The sequence below is a fragment of the Mercenaria mercenaria genome, chromosome 8 (genome assembly GCF_021730395.1).
Source record: "Mercenaria mercenaria strain notata chromosome 8, MADL_Memer_1, whole genome shotgun sequence".
In the NCBI taxonomy this organism is placed as follows: Eukaryota; Metazoa; Mollusca; class Bivalvia; order Venerida; family Veneridae; genus Mercenaria; species Mercenaria mercenaria.
In genome coordinates, this window is record NC_069368.1 from 59,445,058 (window position 1) to 59,462,867 (window position 17,810).

General features: G+C 35.8%; 1 long non-coding RNA gene across 1 annotated transcript; it reads right to left on the reverse strand.

Moving 5' to 3' along the window:
- Positions 1 to 2,504: 2,504 nt before the first annotated feature.
- LOC128559054 (uncharacterized) lies at positions 2,505 to 17,395 on the reverse strand. Its single transcript, XR_008372074.1, has 2 exons — positions 17,031 to 17,395; positions 2,505 to 3,780 (listed from the first exon to the last, which is right to left on the reverse strand). It is a non-coding gene; the product is annotated as an uncharacterized LOC128559054 (long non-coding RNA).
- Between the last annotated feature and the right edge of the window lie 415 nt (positions 17,396 to 17,810).

The window sequence follows — 17,810 nt, forward strand, 5'->3', positions numbered from 1 at the left end:
CTGGTAACATGGATTCAAACCTCTTATATTACAAAGGGCACATGTAGCAATGTTCTACTGGACATACATTTTTGTACTTTGAATTAAGACTATATTTTCAGGTTCTCTGAGATCATTGGGTCCATTCATGATCCAATATAAAATATAGAAGGTAAAGTTTTCTTATTTAGCATCCATGGATAGGTGACAAACATTATTTGAAACAGGGTCAGTTTAAGCCAATACATGTTGCCAATTTGTGTGATAAATCATTACTAAGTTAGTCATAAGTAACAGTGATTAAGATTTCACAAGTGATACATTCTTCAATGATTTAATTATCATAAAAAATTGCTGAATTTGTTGCGATAGCAAAGATTTTGGTCTCGTGTAATTTTCTTTCATTTTAAAACCATTTTGATGCGATAATGACCATTTTGCATTTGATTTTGACATATTTTGCAGTTTTATAACTAATTGTAGCTATAGTATACATACCTAGATTTAGCTATACAGAATAGTTAAATTTTTGGGACCAGTTTTCACTTTAGTTTCTGCCAAACAGCAAATTTCTAAGTGCATTTAATTTGAAGAGACATTTTGAAGTATCTCATTTCCATTTAGCATAAAGTTTTTAACATTCTTACTGTCATTGTGATTAGATACTGAATTTTCTTGCAAAGTCAAAAACAGACAGCAGTTGATTTCAGGAAAATGAGTTTTAAAAACTCTTTGAACTTTCCTTTAAAATGAAGAGCATTAAGGTATAGGCAATAAAAATACCCCAAATCATGAACTTTGATCCCAAGATGAACCACCGAGCTGCTACAGCACATAACATAGTAACCACTTTCTTAAAGGACAGTCTATAGAAAGAGCTACATCTCAGACCACCCTAAACCCTTTATGTGATGTACCAGTTCTGTGAGGACTAGCTACCTTGTCTTTTTCATTTATTGAATATTTAAATGAATCATTTAAATTGAAAGCTGACTGTATTAATAATTTCAAATAGGAGAAATAGATCTACTGATCAAATCATGGCAGGTAGTCAACATGTTGGCTAGAATTGTCCAGTTGCAGACTACCTGTGGTTTGTTTTAAAAAAGATGCAGTCTTCCTTTTATACAAACTAATGTGCCTTACAACTTAGAGGTGTACACTTTTCAAGATGTACAGCACAATATAAACACATTTTTTACTCCATAAATATCATTTTCTCACATTTGCAAGTCTAGGTTATAGACACATCAAATGAATATTTTGAAATACTAGATTGGAATAAAACCTTGTTCTTTTGCCTTTAAAGTTTGCAAGTACAAAAGTGAAGGACACTTTCTGGTATTTTCCAGAGCCCTGATTTTTATAAATTTAGAAATTCTCATTTTCAGGGTTACTATAAACCGCGACATAAATCGAAAAAAACAACAACAAAACAGGACTATCTTCATTTTGCATGCTTTAAGAAAAAATCAGTTCAAGTTTAACATGTTAGTAGGCATTTTCTTTCTGGTCTGGTTCCAGTGGGCCGCATAACCTCATAAAGGTGACTAAAATATGGATTTGTTTGAAAAAAATCTTAAATTGAAAAAAAAAAAATTTTTTTTTGGGCTGGGTGGGGGTTGGGTGCCGGAGGGTGTGTGACCAAGGCAAGGGGGTGATCAGGTGTGGGTACACAACTTCACGTTTATAATAAATATTCATGGAAAAGAATGAAAGAAATTTAATGAAATTCTACCAAATGGTAAGTTTGTTATGTACAAATATGTGAATTTTTATAAAACTAAAGGGCAATAACTCACTAAAGAAATCCGAACGAAATTGTGTGTGCACAACCACATTATGGTGATCTAAATTCTGTTCAAGTTTGATAGTTCTAGGTTAAATATATCAGAAGTTATGATACAGAAATTGCGATATTTATAGTACCCTTTATAGTTAACACTGGAAACTTCTATGGGCCGTAACTCTGGTGTTACTTGGGCAATCTGTCTGAAACTTGATGGACCGCATAACCTCAGTGGTGAACATGTATATGAAGTTTTATTTAAATATTCACAACTACTTCCTAGATATGGCTCCGGACGGGCGTACGAATGCCAGAACTATACCTCTCCGCCTTTTGTCGTGGGATAAAAAGTAGCAAAGGACCAATGTTAAGGCTAGTTTTCAAGTTTTGATTTGGGGAAAACAATACTGATACTGTGTTGGACAGCTGGGGGGTTTGACTGAATTCAAAGTTGTAACACAGATGGACTGGTGCACATGAAGCTCACATCCGAAGACTTTGTTACTTAAATATGATATACAAATACTGTGAAATCATTAACATTCGTGGGGGACTAATTTTCATGGATTTCGTGGTTGAGCCAATCCATGAAATTTAATCCCAATGAACATATAAAATTCCAATTCACTTTATGTTCAAAAGTTGTAATCCATGAATTCATATCCCCACGAAATTGCCGTTTGGACCAAAACCACGAAATTTCACAGTACAGTAATAAATAAGACAAACTATCAAATAATGTTTAAAGTTTACTTACTGCAATCATAATAGACAAAACACACAAAAACAATGCAATATTTTCATCACAGCTGCATAAAGTATGTATACCAAGTATGAAGTACAACTGATTTGACATGTTAAAAGTTTCAACCTGCAAAACAACAAAGTAGTGGCATTTCAAATTTACATGGGTGCTTAAAGAAGACCTGGGTACAACTACCAAACTTTTGTCTTCCTCACATGAAAGAATTCTGCATCCATCTGAAGGAAAGGGTACTCGAGTGTTCCAATGTCATGGACCATTACAACTCGGCCACACATGAAAAATAGTAAATGCTGAACATTTTCTTTCTTGCAACTGAACACACACACATCATAAAACTGTATACACTCTCAGAAATATAAAACTATGAACAGAGATATATTTACACTCTCTGAAATGTAACTGAACAGAGCTACATTTACACACTCGGAAATAAAACTGAACAGAGGTTTATTTACACTCTTGGAAATAAAATTGAACAGAGCTATATTTACACACTCAAAAATAAAACTGAACAGAGCTATATGTACACTCTCGGAAATAAAACTGAACAGAGCTATATGTAATAAATTAATGCATACTCTCAAAAATAAAATTGAACAGAGCTATATGTTTACTCCTGGAAATAAAACTGAACAGAGCTATATAGGTATACTCTCGGAAATAAAACTGAACAGAGTTAACTGGACGGATGGACGGACGACGGGCAATCACAAAAGCTCGCCCTGTCACTGTGACAGGTGAGCTAAGAAAGTTGGCCTTTTCGTTTTCTATTCTCTATATGTAGTAGCATAAAATGATTTCCTCATTTTTTTTAATATTCTTTTGTCATTTTCATTTCAATATTGAACCACTAAAGTCCTGTCACAACATGTTTATTTCTGTGACTCTTACTGGGAAGATAGCAAAAATTTCTGGTTCTACAATATATTTTCCTCAGGCACAGCATCTATGAATGACTGGTATGACTTCATTGCTTTGTTTAGTGTTGTCATGGATAAGTTCTTGTAACTTATGTTAAACAGCAAAGATCGATTTAGGTTACTTAGATATGCCTCATCCACCAAACAGTACGACTCCATGACAGTATGACCTCAGCTCAGCCAGCTGGGGAGCACTTCAGCAACACTTTGTCCTTGATGAACAAAAGGAATGCCATTTTGTCTCTTATTTTCCTAGTCAGTGTCTAGAATGTCTCATCTGCTAGGCCTTTATGCTCCTGAGCTACATTCCGCCCAGTGTCATCAATCTGTAACAAGAGTGGCAAACTATCACAAAAAATACAAATCTTGCAGTAATAATCACAGATTAAATTTATTCAGAGGCATGTAATTCTCAAATCATAATTTTGGAGATAATACTGCTCTCAAAGGGCTGGTTACTGAAAGAGTCTTGGCTTTTATAGATATGCATTTTTTTCTTTTATTAAGTATGGTTGACATCAAAGAACAAGAGCACCATCGCTCGTCTGCAGATGCTTGACAATATGTTAGAAAAGATTTATGGTCCTTTGTCTTAACTGATATGTATGATGTTTCAAATGAACTTAAACAAAAAACAACCAATACCGATTTTCTAAATTAACAGGAGTTGTCTGTAAGACAGCCAGTGCACAACTATTTGAATCATTGTCACAGAAGCAGGAATATTAATCTGATCAAGTATTAATAGAGTTTCAACCAAAACTTTAACCAGAAGTTTTCTAAGTCCAAAAGGGGGCATAATTTACCCAAAATACATGTCAGAGTTATGGGACTTGATGCAATCAACTAGTTTTATAACTAGTCTATGAAGACACATGTGAAGTTTCAATTCAATATCTGTATTAGTTTTGGAGACAGTAACTTGCATGTAAAACTTTAACCAGAATTATGTAAAACTTTAACCAGAATTTTATAAGTCCATAAGGGGGCATAATTTGCCCAAAATACATGTCAGAGTTATAGGACTTGACCCAATGAGGTTGGTTATTGACCTAGAAAAAGAAACAAGAGCTTTCACAGGAGACAGTGCGCACAACGATTTCGATGCTGGATAGTGGAACTTGGCACATCTGATGAAGCTGGAGTTGTCACTGAAGAGTTAAATGACTCCAATGTGGATGAAGATATTGCATAATAGCTTGAATCTGAGTCAAAAGTATTAAGTAATAAGAGGGATAAAGATCAAGTGTATCAAAACATAAGTATAATTCTAAGCAAAAAGGGGGCATAATTCATGAAATATTGGTGCAAGAGTGATGCACCTTGTGTCATGTGATAAGGTTGATGAAGTGGAACAACTGCTACAAGTTTTAATCAAATCCATTTTGTAATAACTTAGATATAGTGAAAATGCATCAAAATTAACTTTTAGTTCCAAGTAAAAGGAGGTTTAATTCATTAAATATTGGTGCCAGAGTTATGGACCTTGTGTCATATGTGGGTGATAAGGTGGAACAACTATTTTAAGTTTGAATCAAATCTATTCAGTAACAACCGAGATAGAACAAAATTGCATCAAATTAACCTGAAATTGTAAGTAAAAGAGGGGATAATTCATGAAATACTGGTGCAAGAGTTATGGCCCTTGTGTCATATGATGTGAGTGATGATGTTGAAAAACTACTTTTAGTTTGAAACAAATCCAATTAGTAATAACTGAGATAGAGTGAAAGTGCATCAAAACTTTAACCTGAAATTACAAGTAAAAGGGAGGATAATTCATCAAATACTGGTACCAGAGTTATGGACCTTGTGACATATGAAGTTGGAGATGATGTGGAACAACTACTTTCAGTTTGAATCAAGCCCATTTAGTAAGAAATTAAGATAAAAAGAAAGTGCATCAAAACTTTAACCTGAAATTCTAAGTAAAAAGGGGGATAATTCATGAAATACTGGTACAAGAGATATAGCCCATGTGTCATATGATGTGAGTGATGATGTTGAAAAACTACTTTAAGTCTGAATCAAATCCATTTAATAATAACTGAGATAAAGTGAAAGTGCACCAAAACATTAACCTGAAATTCTAAGTAAAAAGGGGGGATAATTCATAAAATATTGATGCAAGTTATAATCCTTGGGCCAAATGATGTGGGTGATGATGAAGAACAACTATTTTAAGTTTGAAGTAAATCAATCAAGTAATAAAGATAAAGAGAAGGTGCATCAAAACTTTAACCAAAGTGCGGACGCGGAAGGACGAAGACGCCGGGTCGAGTAGGATAGCTCTCTATACTTTGTATAGTCAAGCTAAAAATAAGTTTCAAAGCTATATAGCTTTAAATGATAGCCAAATGTACTGGCATGCAAAACTTTAACCAAGGTGTGACGCCAATGCCAGGGTGAGTAGAATAGCTAGACTATTCTTTGAATAGTCAAACTAACAAGAGCACCGCCTTGCGGGTGCTGACGCTCATCTGATTTTTTTTAATAGAAATATTGTCCTACCCATGATTTTCTAAGTCTAAAAAGGGCCATCATTCTTGCAAAAAGCAGGATAGAGTTATGTTTCTTGATGTACAGTGTCCACTTATGATGGTGAAAAACTGTTGCAAGTTTTAAAGCAATAGCTTTGATAGTTTATGAGAAAAGTTGACTTAAACATAATACTCAACCAAGAAAATGATTTTCTAAGTCCAAAAGGGGCAATAATTATTGCAAAAAGCAGGATGGAGTTATGTTGCTTGCTGTCGGGGTCAGCTTATGATGGTGAACAAGTGTTGCAAGTTTCAAAGCAATAGCTTTGATAGTTTAAGAGAAAAGGTTGACCTAAACATAAAACTTTACCAAGAAATCTGATATTTTCTAAGTCCAAAAGGGGCCATAAATCTTGCAAAAAGCAGGACGGAGTTATGTTTCTTGCTGTACAGGGTCAACTTATGATGGTGAACAAGTGTTGCAAGTTTTAAAGCAATAGCTTTGATAGTTTAGGATAAAAGCTGACCTAAACATAAAACTTAACCAAGAAAACTGATTTTCTAAGTCCAAAAGGGGCAATAAATCTTGCAAAAAGCAAGATGGAGTTATGTTTCTTGCTATACAGGGTCAGCTTATGATGGTGAACAAGTACTCCAAGTTTCAAAGCAATAGCTTTGATAGTTTAGGAGAAAAGCTGACCTAAACATAAAACTTAACCAGGCAACGCCGACGCAGACGCTGACGCCGACGCCGACGCCGACGCCGACAACCGCTCAAGTGATGACAATAACTCATCATTTTTTTTCAAAAAATCAGATGAGCTAATAAAATGAAAAATTAATGTATGTCCACAGACAGAATGTCAAGCTTGCCAGCTGTCTGTTACCTTGACCTTATACCTAGGGAGCTGGTCCTTGCGCATTACACTCTGTCTCATAATGGTGAACATTCATGCCAAGTTACTCCAAATCCCACTGTGCATGAAGAAAAAATGCTTCAGACAAACTTCAATTCCAACTGTGACCTTGACCTTTAAGTTAGGACCATGGGGTTTCGCACGACATACCTTCTCATTGAGGTAAACATTAATGCCAAATACAAACAAGACTGGTCTATGCATGTCAAAGTTATGGTCCGAACAAAATCGGACAGACGGACACACGGACAAGTCTAGCTCACCACAATCAGGTTCGACAATAAAACTAGATGTTCATGGGCAACATGTTGAGCCCACCAGCTGTCAAGATCTGAAATGACCTTTGACCCTGCCAACTGTGACCCTGAATTTTGAGATAGGAATTAACCTGGGGTTTGTGCACAACTCTCCGTCTCACTGAGGTTAACATTCATGCCAAATTTAATTCAGATTGCTCCATGTATGTCAAAGTTAAATTCCGGACAAGCGGTCAAGATCAGACATGACTTTTAACCTCCGTGACCTTTACCTTTGAGATAGGAACCAGGGGTTTGTGCATAACACTTAGGCTCACTGAGGGTTAACATTCATGCCATTGATATAAACAAATTGCTCCATGCATGTCAAGGTTATGGTCACAACAAACAAATCAGGACGGACGCACACACAGATGGATGCACGCAACCTGCAAATACACCAGACTATGTCTTCACTTCCACAAGTTGGCTCGACAAAATTCACTATGGATTAACTTAAATGAATAATTAAGATACTCACAAATTCTGGTTTTATGAATAATGGGTACATCTTCTGCAGCTTCTGAGATCTGCTTTTCTCTGACATATCTGGTAAGTTCAGGACTCATTCCTCCAAGGTGAGCCTCAGCAACTGCCTAACAGATGCCGAATTACTGGTCTTAACTGAGTGATATTTCTATTTTCCACACCATCATCTGTCCCCACTTCCTCTGCTTATTTTTCTTGATCATTATTTTCTGAAATAATTTCAATAATTATTGATACATGGTTTAAGGCCCGTGTTTTAGGCCCGTGTTTTAAGTACACTTCAAAAATATTGTAAAATGTAATAAATAAATATTTGAAATTGGTAAACTTGTATACCTTAAATCATTAATAAAGTTTGTTGTTTTGGGTTTAACGCCATTTTTCAACAGTATTTCAGTCATGTAATGGCGGGCAGTGTTCCTGGATTCTGTACCAGTACAAACCTGTTCTCTGCAAGTAACTGCCAACTTCCCCATATGAATCAGAGGTGGAGGACTAATGATTTCAGACACAATGTCGTTTATCAAACAGTCACGGAGAACATGCGCCCAGCCTGAGGATCAAACTCGCAAACCTCACCCTGCTAGATTTCTATAATGAACAGATCTTTCTTTCAATTTGGACAGCACCATTAAATGTTAAAAGGGGTGCTTACCAAACAGTTACTAAATGGTGAACAGTGCAGACCAGATGTGCAGGTTGATCTTGGTCTGCACAAGTCGCAAAGGCAGAATCACTTCAAAGCCGCCAGCAGGCTATAAGCGTTAATATATATGACCTGACACAGTTCTATAAATAGCACATATAACAAGAGCTGTTCGTAAGACAGCCAGTGCTCTACTATTCAAATTGTTGTCACAGAAGCAGGAATATTAATCTAATGTTAAAAAATTAATAGAGTTTCAACCAAAACTTTAACCGGAAGTTTTCCAAGTCCAAAAGGGGGCATAATTTGCCTAAAATATATGTCAGAGTTAGGGGACTTGATGCAATCAACTAGATCTAGTTTCATAAACCCGAAGACACATGTGAAGTTTCAATTTAATATCTGCATTTTGTTTTGCAGATGGTAACTTGCACGCAAAACTTTAACCAGAATTTTCTTAGTCCAACAGGGGGCATAATTTGCCCAAAATATATGTCAGAGTTATGGGATTTGACCCAGTGAGGTTGGTTATTGATCTAGAAAAAGAAAAAGCAAGTTTCAAATCTATATGCCTTTAAGACAGAAAACCTATATGTAATTGAATTCAAAACTTTAACGGGGACTTCCAATGTCAAAAGGGGGCATATTATTTGGCCAAAATTCATGTCGGAGTTATGGGACTTGATGCTATCAACTAGTTTTATAACCCCGAAGACACATGTGAAGTTTCATTTCAATATCTGCATTAGTTTTGGTGATAGTAACTTGCATGCAAAACTTTAACCAGAATTTACTAAGTCCAAAAGGGGGCACAATTTGCCCAAAATACATGTCAAATTTATGGGACTTGTCCTAGTGATCGAGGTTGGTAATTGACCCAGAAAAAGAAAAACAAGTTTCAAGCTATATGCTTTTAAATAATAGTAATAATTATGTACCTGCACACAAAACTTTAATCAGGATTTTCTAAGTCCAAAAGGGGACACAATTTGCCCAAAATACATGACAAGGTTATGGGACTTGATCCAGTGAGGTTGGTAATTGACCTAGAAAAAGATAAAATAAGTTTCAAAGTTACAGCACCTTTAAATGATAGCCATATGTACTTGCATGCAAAACTTTAACCAAGGTGTGACGTCGATGCCGAGGCCGACGCCAGGGTGAGAGCTAAAAACTGCACTAAGTTCCATTTTATCATCAATAAACATTGAAAATTTTGTTAAATAACAATTAAACAAAGATCAAAAAGGTGTAGGTATATAATAAAAGGGTCATAACTGTAGCTAGACCTGGGATTTTGTATTCGGCTATCATATATTTTGCAAGGTCGGATCACACTGACATAAGGGGAAGTGCACACTCTCACGCCCCATAGCACCGGCTTCAGCAGAATTCTATCACAAAGATATTAAATGGACTCCCTGATCCCAAAGGACCAGAAAATATAACAATACTGAATCAAACTATGTGGAGACGTTTTACTACCGCCACTTGCTGCTGTGATAGTTAATAATTAAAATCTGTAAAAAAAATCCTTTGGAAGCTTGGAACCAAGCAAAATAATAGACTCTGTCAGTCAGTTCAGGAAAAGTAATGGAAAGTGCAACACCACTTATGCCCCCTAGCACCAGCCTAAGCATAATTCTATTACAAAGATACTGAATGGACGCCATGATCTCAATGGACCAGAAAATATAACAACACTTAATCCAAGAACGCAAAGTCATCATTAAATAAACCACCACTGAAAATAGTGCGCGTATTTCAATCACACTAAAATAAATATCATACAGTTGCACTTCTACTTTAAATAACCAAATCCTTGTTAAATGATACTGAACTTACCTTCGTTACCTATATTTGTATTGTCTTCAAGTTGACAGACAGGTGTTATATCAGGATACATTCTTCTTCTATGAAATCCAACAACTGATCTCTGAAATAAAGAACTTTTGATTCATACCAGTGATTTTTGTCAATTCATGTTGACCTATATCTTTAGAAAACAAGTTAAATTGGCCAAGACCCCTGCCTACAAATCATTGTCCCTTGCCAGAAAGAGTACTGTGAAATCACGAATATTCATGGGACTGAAATTTCGTGGGTTTGGTTAAAATGGCAATTTCGTGGGGATATGAATTTGTGGATTTCAATTTTTGAACATAAAATTGATGGGAATATTACTTCTGTTTGTTAGGATTTTTTTTTTTTTTTTTTTTTTTTTTTGGATTTAACGTCGCACCGACACATGATAGGTCATATGGTGACTTTCCAGCTTTAACGGTGGGGGAAGACCCTAGGTGCCCCTCCGTGCATTATTTCATCACGAGCGGGAACCTGGGTAGAACCACCGGCCTTCTGTAAGCCAGCTGGATGGCTTCCTCACATGAAGAATTCAACGCCCCGAGTGAGGCTCGAACCCACATCGATGAGGGGCAAGTGATTTGAAGTCAGCGACCTTAACCACTCGGCCACGGAGGCCCCCCTCGTTGAGATTTAAAATTTCGTGGATTGATTCGACCACAAAATCCATGAAAATTTAGTCCCCCACAAATAATGATTTCACAATATAACAAGAGCTGTTGGATGACAGCCCATTCGATTATTTGAGGAAATGATGAAAGAATGGGGTCAAAATATTACCATAGATTTTCAGACAAAAGAAAAAAAAATAGATAAGACAGACAATGTTGTTCCTGTATTTGTGGATTTGGATAAGTCTTGCACTAAATGGCAATGTGTGACCATAATGGTAATGAAGTGTTCAAAGTTTCAAAGTCATATATCAAACAGTTTATACAAATATGGACTGGTATGAAAACTTTAACTGATTTCCAAGTCCAAAATGGGCCATAATTCTGCCAAAATAGTTGACAGAGTTATGTACTCTTGCCTACAAATGGAAATCATATTGATAAACAGGTGTTCAAAGTTTCATAGCCAAATGTCAAGTAGTTTTGACAAAACGCTGACTTGAAAAACTAAACTGATTTCAAAGTCCAAAAAGGGCCATAATTCAGCCAAAATAGTGTTGTCTTAGTTATGTACTCTTGCCTACAAATGGAAATCATGATGATAAGCAAGTGTTTGAAGTTTAAAAGCCATAATGTCAAATAGCTTTGACAAAATTGGACTTATACGAAAACAGAACCAATTTCCAAGTCCAAAAAGGGCAATCATTCAGCCAAAATAGTTGACAGAGTTATGTACTCTTGCCTACAGATATAGACTATTTAGTCCCAATCCGTGACCCTAGTGCCCTCCCCTGACGGTCTGTCTACAGAGTCTCAAGCAACGACTATTTAAAATTGGTGTAATCGAGGTACTTCAGTCTTTCAGACATGATTACAAGCATAATGATGATTTAATCGCGAAAAGAAAAATATTTGGAATAGCAAATTTATTTTTGTGCTTGTCTTGTGAAATACACGATATGTCATGCCAGCTGAATAAAGTCACCCACTGACCTACATTATCGATTTGTTTTTTGCCATTGGTGACGTCACAGCTTTATTAAGTCACTATTGGCGCATTTCGTTCATAGTCAGGTACCGGTACCGGATAAGCATAACGTCTCAGGCTAATTCTAAATGTATTAGTGCAATATTATTTTGTACATTTACTACGATCTAAGTTAAATTACAAGATTTGAAAACAGAACAGATATTGGGAGAGATCTATTCATATATATTCTCATGTGCTTATTCCTTCACGAACATCCGGAATAAACATAGGTGAACAAATTGGGTACGACTTTACCTAGTGCTAAATGCTGTACGTTCATACATGTATATTTGATAGCTGTTTTTCCATAGCTTTTTATGCAGAACATGTCAAATAACATTTCTGTTAATGAGATAAATGTATTACCTAAAGCAAATAGAAATACTGCTTTCGTTTTTTATTCTGTGAAGCTTATAATTTATGTTCATATTTTAAACACTCTGATTACGCTTGTGTTCTGACGTGGCTGGGTTGGACGTAATATCAGACTGAAATGAAAGTGGTAATTACGTCACGGAGTTGGACTATAGACTATTATACTGAACAAGTGATAAAATTTCAAAGACATATGTCAAACACTTTACACAAAATATGAAGTGGTACGAAAAACTTAACCAAGATTTCTAAGCCAAAAGGGGCCATAATTCAGCCAAAATCCTTGATGGAGTTATGTACTCTTGCCTATAACTGGATATGGTGATGGTAAACAAGTGTTGAAAGTTACAAAGCTTTATCTCAAAAGACTGTCACAATGTAGACTGGTACGAAAAACTTAACCAAGGTGTGACGCAGATGCCGTGGTGAGTAGGACAGCACTACTTATTCTTCAAATAGTCGAGCTAAAAAGCATTGAAATAATATGAAACATTAAGGCAATGCCTCAATCTGGAAATCGTTAACAGTCCAATTCAGCTTGCCCAGAAAATATGCGTTTCTATCAATATAAAGGTAGATTTTGGAATAAAAAAACGATACTGCCCATATTTGTACTGATGTGCAAGATGTTGCAGTTGGGACAAGTTATGTGGTCACTTATTACATACAAGGAAAAAGCGTATTCTTCTAAAATATCTGAAGTCAGATGTTCTGTGCACTTGCCAGAAGACCACATATATTTTTTAATTCGACAGTATATCTCATTTGGTATATATTGCATGTTACCATAGAGGGATCGATCCAGATTTTCATCACTTTAATACTCAAAGATTGTTCTACAAACTGAGGATAAAGAAATATGGTAAGTTAATGTTAAATCATTTTTTAGATTTAAAATATGTAGTATTTATGCCAAGCCTTGTTCTGCCCACTCTACATTACTTGACCAGAAATCAGTTGCTACAAAAGATGCAATGATTAAGTATTGGACGAGGAGATGGCAAAACGAAATCAGTTCTCCATTGCAGAAATTGTCAAAACACAGGAACATGTGAAAAATCTGATTAAATATTACACTGGAATAACATATATTAGATTTCCACATTTACTTTTCTTCTCCCTGGTATGATGAAAAGTGTACAGGTAAGTACGAGTCCAGTAGAAGAAGCCTACTTAGTTTAACAAATGAAAATGTGCTTTTGTTGACACTAAGTCATTTAAAGGCATGGATTTGGTCTTAAAAGATTTAGCAATGTGGGTTTTCTTTGAGCATGCAGTTTGTCAGTGTTATATTTAGCACATGGATAGATCACATGTATTATAGGTTGGCTCAGATAGAGCTTTGGCCACATAGAGATACCATAATTTCTAACATGCCAACGGATTTCAGAGAGGAATTCCCGACTATGCTAATAATCATAGATGGAACAGAGTTGAAAACTCAGACTCCTTGTGCTTTAAGATTATACAGTCAGTTAGAGGTTCTGTAATTTTTATATAAGAGCTATTTACCATCATCGATATCGGTCCTGGACACATCGCCAACTCAAAAAATAGCCACTAAGAGTTCACACTGAACATGTTATTGCTAAAGTTAAAACCTATAAAATTCTGTTGTGTAAAATCACTACATCATTATTTAATTTAACAAATTAACAAGATAGGGTCTGTATTCTTATATTATTTCAGGATGCCTTTATCAAAGATAAGCCAAATGACAACTGATGAGGAATATACGATTTCTCCATCTTGAATGTTCATCTTGATGATTTCTAGGCCAAGTTTGAAACTGGGTCATGTGGATTCAAAAACTAGGTCACCTGGTCCAATGAAAGGAAAAACCTGTTAACACTCTTAAGCGGCCACATTTAATTAAGACCCTATCTTTATGAAACTTGTATATCTTGATTCCTATGCTAAGTTCAACACTGGGTCATATGGGGTCAAAAACTATGGCACTTGGTCAAATGAAAGGAAAAGCTAGTAAACACTAGACGCCATATTCATGACCCTATCTTCATGAAACTTGGTCAGAATGTTCATCTTGATGATTTCTATGCTGTTCAAAACTGGGTCATGTGGGATCAAAAACTAGGTCATCCACTTTAATCAAATGAAATGCTTGTCAATAGGCCATATTTATGACCCTGTCTTCATAAAACTTGGTAAGAATATTTATCTTGATTCCAAGACCAAGTTTTAACAGGTGAGCGATATAGGATATATGACCCTCTTGCTAAGAAACAAAAACTTGCAAAATTATGATTTTGCACCTTTTAACGAACATGAATTTTTATTGCACATCTATTAAAATGTGTACGATGCATACGTGTATTAATTGCAATCATCTGAGATGCTGACTGTTGAAAAATGATTTAGATATAGATTCATTTTATAAATGTACATATTATCCCATTTTGCAGGAACACATCGCTTTGTGATTTTTTCATATGATGTGCATATTCTATCTGCACTTCAGGTTGCTCCTCTCACTTTCACATTGTTGTTCAGCACTGACATTTTACAGACCCCAAAGCTGCTTCCTCATAAATCTTAATATTGTGAATATAACATTGTGTGAAATAGTTTAAACCTTTATAAAGAACAAAAGATCTGACAAGTTCTTGAACTTAATTTTGGCAAAAATGTGTAAGAGATATCAGTTATAGCAGTATCCACCATTTTGGAGAGAGCTTGTGAGACTATGAATATCAAAGGGAGGTGGGGGCGTTCCTTACGAAAAAATCATATCTATGCATTATGACTTGGGGTTACAATGTACATAAAATCTAATCTGAAGTGAGAATATTACGAAATTAAAATATTTTTCTTTCTTGAGAAAAACCTTTGCTGCCAGAAATAATGTAATTATACAATGAAAGATACATTTCAATCAAATATTTCAGACACTCTGAAGGAAGTTGATGAGATTTGACTGCATAATGAAGCCATGGCCAATTTCTACATTTTCGATATAGCATCAAACAAAGGCAATTATTATACTCAAAATTACTCTTTTTTGTTTTCTTTGTTCTAAATTTCATGAACAAGAGCGCCGCCAAGCAGGGCAATATACGCCTGAAGGGTTACATAAGAGGATGGGAGCAAAACTTAAACAAGAGGGCCATGAAGGCCCTGTATCACTCACCTGACCTACTGATCTAAAGATCATCAAGATAGTTTCATTATGATATGGTCATAAATGTGGCCTCTGAAGTGTTAACTAGCTTTTCCCTTGATCTGACCCGGTGACCTAGTTTTTGATCCCACATGACCAAGATTCAAACTGGACCTAAAGATCATCAAGATTAACATTCTGACTAAGTTTCATGAAGATACAGTTAAAAATGAGGCCTCTAGAGTGTTAACTAGCTTTTCCTTTGATTTGACCCAATGACCTAGTTTTTGATCCCACCTGACCCAGAATTGAACTTGAGCTATAACTCATCAAGATTAATATTCTGACTAAGTTTCATTAAGATATGGTCATAAATGTGGCCTCTAGAGTGTTAACTAGCTTTTCCTTTGATTTGATCTGGTGACCTAGTTTTTCACCCTACATGACCCAAATTCAAACTGGACTTTAAAATCATCGTGATTAACATTCTGACCAAGTTTCATGAAGATATAATCATAAATATTGCCTCTACAATGTTAACAAGCTTTTCCTTTGATTTGACCTGGTGACCTAGTTTTTGACCCCAGATGACACAGTATCAAGCTTGTCCAAGGTTTTATTGAGGGTAACATTCTATCTAAGTTTCATTAAGATTGGGCCAAAATTCTGACCTCTAGAGTGTTAATAGTCATTGCTGAAGACAGACGGACGGACGACTGACGACGAACACAGGGTGACCACTAAAGCTCACCTTGAGCACTTCTTGTTCAGGTGAGCTAAAAACTTGACCGTTGAAGCCCAAAGGACAGGAACAACAAAAAAGAAATCCCTCCCCCCCACCAAAAAAATTTTTTTTAAGTCCACAAAAAAATTCTTACCAGGTAAAGTTATGTCAAAATACATCTAAAAATTGGATGTACCATCCATGTTGTACCACAGAAAAGTGGTCTCAGGTTTTCCCTACGGCCAATAATAAAAAAGTTTCAAAATAAGCTTTTTTAGTAAAAAAAAAAGGGAAGTAATTCAAAAAAAGATATTGTAAGAGAACAAAAAGGGATATGCCAAATAGAAACAAGACCACTGCAATGCAGAGTAATATACACAAAGCATAGTCATATATGACCTTTGACCCCTAAGTGTGACCTTGACCTTGAAGCCAGTCATCCAAAACATGCGCTCTGCACGTCGCCTGAGTGTGGTGAACATCTGTAAATTTTGGCCCTTCAAGGAGCCATAACTCTGGAACCCATGATGGGATCTGGCCAGTTTTCAAATGGAACCAAGATATTATGCCAGTACAAGTTATGTGCCAGTTTGATTAAAGTAGATAGCAAAATGTGGTCTCTATCGTGTTCACAAAAAAAAAATATCAAATTTTAAGGGGCCATAACTCTGGAACCCATGATAGAATCTGGCCAGTTTTCAAAAAGGAACTGAGATATTATGCCAATACAAGTTATGTTCAAGTTTGATTAAAGCTGACTGCAAAATGTGGTCTCTAACGTGTTCAAAAGAAATTGTGGACAGATAATGATGGACGAATGGCGGACGAAGGGCTATCATAAAAGCTCACTCTGTCACTATGTGACAGATGAGCTAAAAAAATACCTTGTCTGATATTTGCTTGATTGCATCCTCTGCTTTAAAAAAGATTCTTACAGATTTGATTTGCATGTGAAAACTGAAAGATACTATGACTATCATTTGCTCAACAGAATGTTAAAATGACAAAAGAATGTTCATGCATGTACCTATCGGATCTAAGTGCCCAATTACATATTTCTCCCAGATTCCATTGTTTGTATTATCCCTCAATATCGGATACAATGCCATCAGTGTCCCAGTCAGTTGCAGGTTTCTGTGTCAGTTGGCCTGCCTCCATAGGTATCTATCATGGAGTCCATAGATAGTCATATAATCCTTTTTCTCTTCATGTTTACCTCTTTGACCATGCAGTTCTAGAGGTTTTCAATAACCAATGAGATGGAATAGATAAAACAGATGTCGTACTGAACTTGCTTGAAGGTCCAACTACTGCAGGAGATGGTACTGGACTCATTGCTTGCTGCATGACTCACGACTTTTCCAGTGCAATAATTTCTATTTAAGCCATGTCATCATGCTGTATAAAGAGAGATATTTTTAACAGTATAAACTAGAGCTATCACTAAAGGTGATGAATGTACCCCCCACATGCACTGACACAGTACATTGTAATTTGACGCACACAAGATTGCATAATTACGTGGACTGTATGTATATAGACTGCATGTATACAGTAAAGTAACAAAAAACAAAGTTATGCTGAATATTTATCTAAAAGAATGTAACATGCACCATGCACAACTAGGGTTGGTACTGATCACTTGTGTGAAGTTTCATTAAATTGTGTGTAAGGGTTTGGTAGATTAGGCATGCACAAGATTGCATATGCAGACATAGTATGTTAACAAGAAACAAAGTCCCATAACTCTGCAATTTTTGTCGCTGAAAGAACCTAACATGCCCCATGCACAACTACTGTTGATAAT